The sequence below is a fragment of the Ambystoma mexicanum genome, chromosome 6q, assembly GCF_040938575.1.
Source record: "Ambystoma mexicanum isolate Mex_15411 chromosome 6q, UKY_AmexF1_1, whole genome shotgun sequence".
NCBI lineage: Eukaryota > Metazoa > Chordata > Amphibia > Caudata > Ambystomatidae > Ambystoma > Ambystoma mexicanum.
In genome coordinates, this window is record NC_090937.1 from 39,899,913 (window position 1) to 39,913,236 (window position 13,324).

Consider the following 13,324-nt stretch of genomic DNA (forward strand, 5'->3'; position numbering starts at 1 on the left):
ATCGATTTTCACCCTCCTAGTGTCAACATACCGCTGCACTGTGATAAGGCAGCACAGTCCCTCAGCCTGTGTGAGGAGTGGAATGCCCTTCAAATAACCCATGGCTAACTTGATCTTACAATCAGCTTACAAGTTGAAGAAGGTTTCCTGGCCGAGGGACGGCGAGGACCGGCACAGACGCCTGAGGTTTCGCTAAATGTGGTTTAGGGCTACTGGGAAATGTAGTTTCCCTATGGTCCATATGTCTGTGTACACGATTTCAATGCAAGGGTTTCAGCAGGTAAAGTAACTCTGGCAGTGGGCAACAAGGTGTGCCGTATCGTGACTCATTGAGTGGTAAGTTGGTCGAGGGTCTCAGAACAGTGAGTACAAGTCTTCCCTGTAATTTACAGTAGTCAAAAATCTAAAATCAGTTGTACCAATTCAATTTCTATTTTGGCCCTAACAAACAGCTATTGCCCGGAGTGTGCTGGAGTTTAAATCTCCCCCAGCGTCAGCACTCCAAAGTAAAAAAAAATAGCAACAGTAACAGTTTTAAGCAATTCAATTCTTATAATGCTTGTGTTGCTAAAGATGGCGAACAGCGCAGTACGTCCTTGCAGAAGTCTATTTATCCTCAGGATCTCTGGTGTAGGGAGGGTTAAATCCCGAGGCCGGCGGGACCGGCGGAGACTGGCTTACTGCAGAAGTGCTGGCACTGAAGCGCCTGACGTTTCACTAAATGCGGGTTAGGGCTGCTGGGAAATGTAGTTTCCCTATGGGCCGTATGCCTGTTTAAATGATTTCAATGCAAGCATTTAAGCAAGTAAAGTAACGCCGGTAGCGGGGGCGACAAGGTGTGCCATGTCGTGACTGATCGAGTGATAAGTTGGTCAAGGGTCTCAGAACAGTGAATACAAGTCTTTGCTGTAATTCATAAGGAGAAAGTGCATTACTTTGGTTTCATATTGTTCCATGAAAGTACCTCGATGGACGCTACTAAGGTTTGAAAAAGGCATTTACTATTTGCCGAAATACGTGTCACTGTTAGAGGGCAGTACAAGCGTTATTTGTAGAACTGAATGTGCCAATAAACAGCAGATCTTGAATCACTGAACATCAAGTGTGGCGCATTTGTATGCAGTAGGGTTTGTAACATGTTAAGGTTAGGGCCATTCTGCAGTGGAAAGAACCCTGCACTGTTAAAGAAGTACAGCGATTTTTAGGTTTTTCCAATTTTTACTGGAAATTCATAGCCAACTTCTTGTCTTGGATCAAACCCATTACAAAGCTCCTACAAAAAGGAAAGACATTTGTTTGGGGACCAGCTGCCCAATCAGCCTTTTTGGGCTTGAAAGAACCCTTTACTTCGGCTCCCATTCTTAAAACACCAGAACACCAACAGCAATTAATTGTAGAAGCTGATGCTTCCAATTTCACTATGGGGTGGCGTTAACAAAAAGCTCTGATGGAATTAAACATTCGGTGGCTTACTTATCCAAAACACTAACCAAAATGAAGTCAATTATTCCGTATAAGAAAAAGAACTTCTGGCAATAAAAAGAGCCTGCCAGGAATGGTGTCATTTGTTGTTGGGCTCTCTCTATCCCTTTGTCGTTAGGAATGACCACCGGAAACTAAAAGTCCTCCAACAAATGGAATGTCAAAACAGCAGACACGCCCGCTGGGCTTACTTCTTTTCTCAATTTGACTGCTCCCTGACATTCATCCCTGGAATACAAAACATCCAAGCTGATGTTTTATCTATATCAGCGGAAAATGCAGCCACAGCTCCTCAAGGTGAAAGATTATTTCCACAGACTACTTTTGTTTTTTCTGTCGGGGATTTTATTACGGACATCACGAAACAGACCCGTAGTCTGTTAACTGAGTTACAATCAGTCATCCATCAATACCAATTAACAGACTTCCAACGATTGCTGTTTTATGGGCATCAACTTTTTATACCTTCTAAATCTTTACAAACGGAGGTTCTATCCATGTGTCATGACGCAAAACATGCTGGTCATCGGGGGATTCAGTGTTCATATGATCTCATAAGCTGACAATTCTGGTGGCCTACTCTACTTAAGGATGTTCGAGACTATGTATCTGCATGTACGGTTTGTTTACAAGTTAAAGTGCCTCATCGGAAACCATTTGGCTTATTAGTCCAAGGGAAATTACCAAAACAACCATGGCAACACATCTCTATGGATTTTATTATGGAGTTACCTCCATCCTCTGGTTTCACTACCATTATGGTACCGGTAGACACACTCGCGAAACTGGCACATTTTCCTCCATTAACACAGATTCCCATTGCTTCTCAAATGGCTAGATATTTTCTACAAACAATATTTCACCTGCATGGACTCCCTACCAAGATTATATCTGATTGGGGAACACAGTATACTCCAGCATTTTGGGCTTCTTTATGGAATCTTCTTGGAATCCAGAGAGCTCTCTCTTCTGGGTATCATCCTCAGACAAATGGACAGACCGAGAGAGTGAATCAGTCTCTCGAACAATACCTTTGTTGTTTCGTCTCCGCTACACAAGATAATTGGAGTGAACATTTGCCTTTTGCAGAATATGCATATAATAACAGGAGTCAGTCCCTTTTATTGCTTGTATGCCTTTCATCCTGTTGCTGTGCCTACTAACCACATACCCATGCAAAACATACCCTCCACCGACACCCTTCTCAGTGACATCAAGAAAAGTCAAGCAGTTGCCCTAGAAGCATTGAAGAATACCAGAACCACCAGCAGGAAATATGCAGACCAAAGAAGGAGCCCCTTTGCCACATATGCATTGGGTAAGAAAGTCTGGTTGTACTCCAGGTTTTTGCCCAAAAGACTTATACCTACTAAGCTAGCTCCCAAATTCTTTGGTCTCTTTGAAATTACAGGTCTCATGGGATATGTGGCCTATCGTCACAAATTACCTTCTACTTAGCACCGTATACATCCAGCTTTTCATGTATCTCAACTAAAACCACATATTGCAGATTGTTTTGGGAGAGCGGATCCCAGTCCCGCTGTGGGGGACACGGCACAAGGTCCAGAATACGAAATCGCAGCCATATGCGATTCACGCTACTGCCGTGGCAAGCTCCAATACCTTATAGACTGGAAAGGGTACGGACCAGCTGCCGGCACCGAAGGCCGAGATTGAAGCCAGCTACAGTTTAAAACTGCATACAAAATGGTAAGCAGATGCGTTGCTTCATCCCTTGTGGCATTAACACATGTCTAAACCATGTCTTTCTCTATTTTCTCTGTATTCCTTACCTGTCCTACATTGTGCATCCTTTCATCCCGTACTCTCCTTCGGTTCTCGAAGCCTGTGTCGCTCTTTGCGAAATTCTCTACCTTCCTCTTCTCCTTGGGATTCTCCCGTTTCTCCTACCAGCTTCCCTCTTCATTCCTCTTACTGCTGCTTACCTACTGGTATCGTTCTGCAGAAACTCCTCCCGCCTTTCTATATCACAGGCATCAGAAGGCTACCTGGTGCCTAGCAGTTGTAGTTCTTCTGCTCCTTGAAGTCATCAGCTCCAGAACTCCAAAACATCAAGCAGTTATCGCTTCAACATTCTACCTCCGCTACATCAAGTGTTTTTCTGCCCCAAGATAGTTGTTTCACAAAGCGGATTTCCTGGAGAGTTCTCCTGACACCTGTTCTTCCAACAAAAGAGTCACAAGGGTTTCTGTGAGGTTGTGCCTGTTCTTCAAACCTTCTTCCTGGACAGTCGAACAGGTTAGTGATTACGCTGGTCTCACAAATTGACGATTGTGAAATGCACTGTGCCCACAGGAAGAAGAGACAGCGAGGTGGACTGCCCTTTCCATTAAGACATAAGCAGGGAAGATAATGCATCAGTGGCAAGTGAAGACAGAAGATCCACCATATGAAGCACTAGACTGTCAGTGTTGCAAGAGCAGGCACCTTATATCAAAAGAATGTATGGGGAAAAGCAGGATGCTTGCTCTCTTCACATTGATAAGTTATGGTGTTTTACTGTAAGATGTTTAGTTTTTCCCAAAGCTTTGCACGTGTATTCAGCATGAATGCTACATGGCTTAGCATGTATGTCGAAAGGGGGAATGCTAAACAAAATGAAGAGGGAATAGTATGCCTCTGATTTTTCACAAGCTGCAGACCAATTAATTCAGAGATGTTTGATATGTCCGCATCAGAATGTAGGAAAATCAACTAATGTACAACAATGGGCACACTGTGCCCAAAGGAAACTGTGTGCATGAATCAAGGTGGGTCTTTATCCAAATGCTGAAAGTGGCACACCTGGACTACTTGCTTGACAATTGTATATGTATTCTCTAAGTGGGTGTACCCTATTCGCAAGTCAGATATACACGCAGATCTGAAAGCATTGATTCAAGATTTCATTCCTAAATTTAAGGCAGCATTGAGTATCAACAGTGATGGAGGGATCCATTTTACGGGGAAAACTATTCCAAGAGCTATGTAAAATACTGAACATGGAGCAAAGCTCCACTGGCCATACCATCCACAATCAGGGGGTTTAGCGGAATGCCAAAACAGGATCTTCAAAGGGAACATAGCCAAGATATGTGCCAAAACTAGCTTTACGTGAACAGACACGCTACCACTAGCTTTAATATATAAGGTGTGAACTGGCAGCAGTATTTTAGAACTAAGTCCCTATGAGAGGTTTTATGAAAACTGGTCCTTATATCTATCAGCAGGTATATGAAGCCTTGCCCAAGAGCCCAACCATTTCCTGGCATGCTTTCCTGCCAGCACACCGGATGTATGTGGAGCAGCATAAGACGCAGAACTGCTTAGACAGATCTATGTGATTACTGCGCATCAGGATGTTGCAAATCCGAAAAGATTGAATCGCAAAATCCCATTGTGCAGTGATCACATATTGCTCAGTGATCACGTAGATCATTGTCTGCCATCCCGCATCCCCCTGCCCCACCCCCACTTACCTTTTTCGGCCACTCACAGAAGTTTGCCGCCGACTCTCCTGTACCCCTGCAGCATCAGTTCCCCCCCAGTAACGTGGGATGGAGCTGGCGCTGCAGGGGCCCTGTTTAATTTTTTTTCATTTTCTTTATTATATCCTGCAATCCCAGAGGCCTGTAATACCGGACACAGGGAGCGGGGGACAACCCCACCCCCCATGTTGGCCATTATGGGCTTTGATTTGTTTTGCAGAGCCGAAAGCGCAATAATGGCGCATTCAGCTTTTTTTAAGATCATTGAAAAAGAATACAGTTTATACTAATGGTGCTTGGGATCCTTTGAGATCTTATTGATGACAGAAGCTGCTGTTCGGTGATGAGGTTTACTCACCTGGATTCTGTGAAGGCATCATGAAATACGACACAGACAACAGACTTCAAGTTTGAACAAAAGATGTTTATTTAACTGAAATGTCAGGATGATTGAAGGCCGAACTTGCCCTATACAACTGTAGGTTTTCCCTATCTGAATAAACTAAGAAAGGTCTGTGTCAAAGATTTCAAATTAAAAGTCTGTCCGTGTCCAAAACGTATCCTTGCTCTCATAACTACAGTAAACCAATGCATAGGGATGTCGAACTGGAAAGAAACTGTTTTAACTCCAAGTTCTGAGCTTCTTCCAGCTCACAGCTTTCGCTCAGCTCCCCTTGCCCAAGCATAAGAAAGTTCCATGAAAGAAAGTCTCAAAGGTTACCTTCTACAGTTCAAGGCAGTATAGTTTGTGACCAATCCTGTGGGTTCCCTTCACCAAGTTCTGAGTACTACAATCCAAAATGAAAAGGGTCTTAGGACTCAGTTCCCAAGACAACAAGTATAGTTCAAAAGTGTTGCAGTGTTTTTGTTGAGCTTGTCTCATGATGTATTTAGCTTTCAACATTTAGGATTCTCTGGTCTAGGTGCAGTTGTCGGACCACACGGTCCACCCATCACAGGTCGTGCAACCAAGATCCATGGACTCTCGTTGGGGCTTGTTTCAGGGTGTCCTTAGCTTTCACCATTCAGGGTCCTCTGGTCTAGGCACAGTTGTCAGACCACACCGTCCACTCATCACAGGTCATGCAACCAGGGTCCCCGGACTTCTCATCCCCAACTTCCTTGGCGCATGCTCCTGAGCGCCAAGTCACCCTTACTTGATGCCTCTGTACTGGCCTCCTGGCTTTAGGGTGCAATTTTATATTTCTTTGTCTTCTCCGTGATTGCCTCGTGGCCCTGCCACCATGTGTCACACCCCCTTCATAAAGCTGTTGGTTTGCCACACTGCATTCACTCATTAAAGTTCACTGTTCAGGCTTTCTTTAGCCTTTAATATAGTCAACTGTAAGGTTAGATATAATTTGTTGTGCAACATTGGTTTTCCATGATTTAAATTTCAGTTCAGAGTTCAAAAGTGTTCCTATGTTACTTAATTGGATTCAAGTTTTAAGGCTCACTCCTGTTGTCTTAAGGCTAAAGTATTTTGGAGTTCGCTATTCAATGTGCTTGTTTGCTTCAATGGGAATTTTCTCTGTAATGCCATATTTGATGGGCATTGGTTTTATTTCAGGGTAAAGGTTTCATATAGGTAGGTATTAAGTATACCAGCATTTCTTGCAATATTAAGTTTTCAGGTAGTTCGGTATTCAATATATGGACAGGCACTTGCCTGAGGTCCTGTTTGGAGCTCCCCGGTTCTTGCGTGTTCCTCTGACACTCAGCGGCGGTCTACTCCTGCTCCCAACAGCTTCTGCTGCTACCTCCGTTCCGCTTCTGGGGCAGGGAACACCACCCACATACTGCAGGTGTTCTTGCTCAATTGGATCTGCTTGACCATAGTTAGGCAGATATGCCTGACCTTCCCAGTGTTTGCGATGCAGCTTCCTCATCTCAGTTCGTAAGTGGTGATGGTAGGTAATCTTCCATCTTCCTATTTCCAGTTGCCTCTTCTTCGTCTCAGTACTGTTAGGTGTTGTGTGTGGAATATTGAGGTGAATGGGCTTATAACAGCCCATACAAGTTGGGGGAGTGTCAGATTGTCTGTCACTAGGATAAGGGGGCTACCATGTTTTGCCTAAGGGCATCCCACTCCCAATTCTCAGGGACTCTCCATCGAGGTGATCCTCCTTTCACTATCCCACTGACAAGGTCAGGATCTAAAAGCGATGGCATTTCCCTGGCCACCTGCATAGAGTACGCAAGGGGAGTAGGAGTGAGAATACCCTCAGGTTTCTCACAATACATGTGGTGCACTGCTGGGCAGCAACACTGCCAGACATTACCACACGCGATGATGTGTTTACAATATTTAATGTTGTAACCTTACTCCTGCGTATCTTAGTCTCTGAGGGGGCACAATATGTTAAGAGTCTTGTGTCTGGTAAGCTGACTGTAAAGATGGGAAACAAGCCAAGACCAAATGTCACAGATGGGACAAGAATCACTCTGAGTCGGAGAGATGGTTCAAGTATTTTTATTCTTTTTTTTGTTGGTCCCCCTCCTTTGCGTCTAGATTTGACCGCCCTCCGTATCCGAGGTGTCCGTTACCCCCGATTAGTGCAATTTAATGTTGACCCCAACTGTCTAAACCACTATGTTATGCTAGAATAATGGTCTAAATGCCATTTATCAAAGAACTATCCGAGACTTCCTAGCTGTTCCTGCTCTCTCCAAAGGTTAGTGCTCTGATGGAACATTGCGACAGTGGCTTGAAATTACATTGTTTGATTCAAGTCTATTCTAACACGACCACTGTCGCTTCTCCTCCTGCCATTATAATATTGCACTTCCCTGCCCTTTAATGTTACTTCTCCTCCTCTGCTCCACACTACTACTCTATCTTCAACACTACTACTCTCTCCTCCACACTGCTTCTCCCTCTGCCACACTGCTTCTCCCTCCTCCACACTACTGATCCCTCCTCCACACTACAACATCATCCTCCATGCTACTACTCCCTCTACCCCTCTACTACAACCTCCCCTGCACTACGATCCCCTCCTCCAAATACTACTCCTCCCCCAGACCACTAAATCACAATCCTTCCAGTCAGTAATATCTGCTTCACTCCTTATGGCACTTACCTACACACTTGCCACACAACCATGCACACTGAAACTGTAGAACCACCTCACTCCTAAGCCAATACATCACCTGCTCCACAATTCGCCGCTCCTTCCTTCTTTCTGCTTGTCTCTTGAATGTCCTCCACCTCTGACCTCACCCAAAAAATCCACACTTCCAATCTCATTTCTTTATTCACCTCCTTCTCTGCCAGGATTGGATAGCTCTATGGCCAACCAGGCCTTGCCTACCCCAAATAGGGCTGTGTCTGTGTTTCAGAAAGTGATAAGGGTGCTAAGCCCCACCCACTTTTTCTTCGTGGGCTCACCGCATAAGGTTGATAGTGGTCCGGGAAGGCCAATTTTTATGTTCATGTTCCGGGGTACAGGTCCACAGGGTCTCCCGGTAAGTACATTCGGGGAGAGTGGACCTGTATGCCCTATTGGTCCCCACTGGTCTAGGGTGCCTATCTGTGGGTGTGAAAGCTTGCCTGCACCTCTTCATAGCTCTCTGTGCTGCCATGTATGGAGGCTGCCTCCCATTCCTCTGGCTGTGCTGCACTGGTGCTGCTGGTGTGCTCTGCTGTCAGTGCCCCGCCTTCCTTCCTGCTCAGCGGGGCTCTCTCTCTCTCTCTCTCTCTCTTTGCAGACAATTCCCATAGTGGTTAGCTGGTATCCCTGGTCCTTCTGCTAGTTGTGGCTTTACATTCGATGCTGGAGCTCTGAAATGAAGAGAAAGACACTAACAACTATCTGATAAAGGAGGCAAGGTTTGAGATAACGGTGATCTACAATTATACATGCTGGCACAAGGGTGGCAGGACCTCTTTTGGCCTCCTTCTCTAGTGTCATCAGGCTTAGGACTGAATCTGGGCTTCTCCATAGACCTCCTGCCCTTAGCTGAGAAGGGCTCTCACCCCTTCTTGATATAACACCAGGATACTGGCCATGTCTAATAACCCAGAAATCTAACCTGAGTACTGTGCACAATATGTATAATTTAAGAACAGCTGTGGGAAGTTCACAGCAGAATCATACAATGGGTGAGCAATGGACAGAGGACGACCGGCAGAACTGTGAGCGTTGAATTAGTGATTTAGAGGTGAGCTGTACTTTGATGGGAAACTGATAAGGTAATTACAGCAGTGGCACCTGGAATCTGATTATCAGTTCACACAAGCCTTAACAGCAGGAAACCAGTGCTAGTTTAGTTTATTTATTTATACCACGTGCCGAACCCTATGGTAACTGGGCGCCGGAGACTTAGAGCATGTTACAGCAAGAATATGGACATGCAGATATAACAGTAAGAGCATAAAACCGGGTTACAGAGTGGTCTAGTGGCACACACAGGAAGAGAAAAAGCATTGGTTAGTAAGTCAAACAGAGGGGGCATTCTTGTTGGCGAGCCAGGACTTCATTTTTGCTCTGGTTTCATTATAGAAGGACATAGGAAGTTAGACCCTGGGAGACATTGTTTGCAAGAGAATCTCATACTCTCAGCATAAGATAACCTTCTAGAAAGCTCTGGTACATCTGGCTTTATAGTAAATATGTGTTTCGAAACCAACAGACTATATGACAATTGTTGTCCAACCAAAAATGTCATGTTAGTGTAGAATCCCTGTGCCTCACCTTACCCTCAACAATAAATTGCCCTGAAAACAGAGCAGTGACAACATTTTCACAAAACCAGCCCTACAAATAAGCAAAGGATCAGCCACTTTTACTCTCGAAAAAAGGCACATAACCACTACAAAACATATAGAGTAAAAACATACTCCACAAAACATAGAAAAATAAAGGACACACAGAAGCCTGTCGCCTGCTTCCACCCACAAAGATCCACTGATTGTCAGATCAGTGGTCCAGTAGAGTGGTGGCACAGGGAAGAACTCTAATATTACCACTGCCTGATGTGAATAGAAAGTGTAATTGGCATTAATTATTAAGTGGCCAGAATGAGGGATTACAAAAAGATAAATGTTCCAGGGTTAAACAATGCACACTCACCTACAAAGTAGCCATATTGGCAAACTTCCAAAAGTAAGGATTAACATACTAGCACTTTCAAATCTTAACTGGCCACAGGCTTGTGACCCTGCCATGTGAAGTGAAAAGACTGAGCACAGAAACTAGAACAGTAATTTTGTGCATTCTTCCTCAAGCCAGCTCTGAACAAAATTAAATGGTTAAAAGCCTTGCTGGGGCCCCACGAGGTGCCCCATAAAAAAATCCCATACATTTGACTTAAAGGTTTCCAGAAGAACTGCAAAAAGACATATTTAATGCAGTGTCGCCTTCTGTCACCGGTAGTCCTTCTTCCGCAATTTACTTTATGGTTTAGATGGAGGGGATTCCAGAGGCTCTCAACACAGAGTACATGATGATATTGAAAAACCCTCAGCAGCTGGGAATCAGAAAAGAATCCCAAGGCACAGTTTCCTACCATGTTCCTAGAGGTCTGTGTGCTTGGGTGCAAACAAACTGCATGTTCCCTACACTGCACGGTACTACTGTTACCCTCTGCTTCTCTACCCCACCCTCACCCTCGGGTCCAGTGATGCCCTCCAATACTAGTTGAAAGAGCTCAGAAAAAAAAGTGAGGTAGGCTTCTTGGAGAATTGTATCAGCAAAATAATTACTGGGATATTTGCATGCCCACAACACGTTGCATGCAAAAGATGTTTAAAGCCTCACATGATATTATCAAAGAATTTAAGAAGAGGCAGAAAATCTAAATCTTCAGTCACACATTTACTTTGCAGGACAAACAATATCGTCTGCAATAATCCCTCCTGACGATTATCTGCAATGATGCTACCTATAATTTTGTGGGGTGTGTGTATACGAGCACTCTGTGAAATAGCTGATTGACATGAGATAACCGAGTTCCCCTAGAATTCATTAACATCTGTGCCCAGTGGAACTCTGAAAACCTGGAAAGTATTCATATTGCTCGAAAAGCTTTGTATCGTTTCGAATATCTTTTGTCCTAGTGCTTGGTATGAATTGTGCCTGCAATGTGTGTATACCCATAGTACTTATTAGGCCAACCAAATGATATTACCATGTTACTTTTACCTGTCAAGTAGCAGAGTGGGTGGCACGCACGCCCCGTGAAACAGGATGAGTTCTTGAACACATCTGGTTACAACAAGCCTTTTCCAAACAGTCCCACATTGATGCAACGAGTCTGATTTACCTTGGGCTTGAGGGATTCCCACCCCATGTTTCTGTGTCTTTCTGGACTGTCCTCTCAGTACTGGGCTGTTGATGGGATCTAAGGGAGGGGTGATCAGGGGATCCTCCCCATAACCCCAAATCCCCAAGGGATCATCCTCTAGCTTGAGTAGATACCCAACCCTCTTGGTCACCCCGCTAGAAGTCCCCAGAATCAGACAGTGGACTTTGTCACACCCTTATAGGATTAAGTTAGCACTACAAATTAGGAGAGATGGTGCATGAAATTTGCCTACCCACAATTGTTAGAGGGCTATATAAATAGGTTTGTCCTGCCATCCTCACATGGCGGAGGTATGGAAACAAAGCTAGCCGACCAGGATATCAAGATTAGTTAGTATAATTAAGATTTCCTAACAGAAAATGCAAATTGCAGGTAACTGCTGTGATTTGTGCACGATGAATGCAAAAGGTTGTGGAAATTGTGGGCACGGCTGATGCTCTTCTCAGCAGCACCCAGAGAGAACCCGGGCAGCACACATGCAGACAGTTTAGAGGGAGCATTTCTTTCCCCAACCTTCCGTGTCCCTCTACTTTTTGAAACCAACTCCTATTTAGACGCTCCTGACTCTGCCTCATGCTCTTGACTTGACAAGCTTCGATCTCTCCCCTTCTCTACTGTATACACTCTCCTCATGCTCCTTCTGTGTCCTTTTCATCCTTTACTAGTTCATATGACTGTGAACTCACACACTTTATTTTAAATGTTAGTTCTACTGCGCCCCCCGTTACACTCTCCGGATCCCTCACATCTGTAAGGTCTACCTTTGCCTGCTCTTATAACAAAACCCTTACAGTGTTCTGGCCTCTTCCCTTTACCCTTTAAACATGTCAGAAATCTACACATTTGTAAGAAGCCTTCTCCTGGCTCCCTTTTATCCAATGTCCACCTTATCTCGCTTTTCCCTCTCCCTTCTAAACTGATGGGACATGTGGGATACTCGCAGCTCTCTCAATATGTTCAGTCTAACTCCCTTCTTCCTCTTTCCAATGTGTGCTGCCCACTGGACAGAAATTCCTCTTCTTCCCTTTCGTTAGCTCTTTTACTTTGGCGAGTCATGCTAAACTTTATTCTCGGCTTATTCTCTCAACATGTTGGCCATGATTGATATGGTCGTTCAAATTATCCTGCCCTCTTCTCTCGGTATCAGGTAATAATATCGCCATATATATGGTCGCCATAAATAATATCGCCGGGAAAATGTCATGGCGATATTATTTGGGTGACCATATATATATGGGGACAGGAGCAAAAAAATCAAAAAAAAATTTAAGAAAAAAAAAGTTTGGGTGTTGCGGGGGTGGCCCCCGCATGTTCCATGCAATAATGTCGCCACAAAAAACGGCCATTTTTCGGCGATATTTTTGCATGGCGAGATTTTTGTGGTGACATTATTACATGGAACCCTTCTCTCGTGTTACTTGGTATTTCTGGAATTTGTATATCTACTCTGCTGTGTTTATGGACAGTCATGGGGCTTGCAGAGAGTATCAAATGACTACAGTATGTTTTGGGTGTGCTCTTACACTGGTAATGCTAGCATATATTGGCACAGCCAGCAGGAAGATGTCTGCTTTCACTGATAATAAAGCAAAGCATTATTAGGCACAGCCGGCATGAGTGTGTTGCTACATTTCTAATATTGGCATATCTGGGCACAACCCCCATATGTGTTCTTACAGTGGTAACACAGGTCTTATTGGAAACATCCAGCATGAGTGTACTCTGAGAGTGGCAATACTGCCATATATTTATGATGGCAGCATTAAAATGGCTTCTGACAGTGACAAAATACTGGCATATTGGACAATGCTAGCATAAATTGTGAGCAAAGACATCAGGAAAATGTTTTGGAAAATACTTGTGTGTATTTTAGGTCACCTGGCATCTATTGGATGATTTCTTGTTACCCTACACAGCCTATTGTAAATTGATTGTCATGTTAACCCTTTAGAAATAGGCCATAAAATGCTTCACTTCATATAATCATTGTAAAATATCTTCAGCAGAGAAAACTCACAAACTTCCCATAGTTGTTTAGTGGTCGC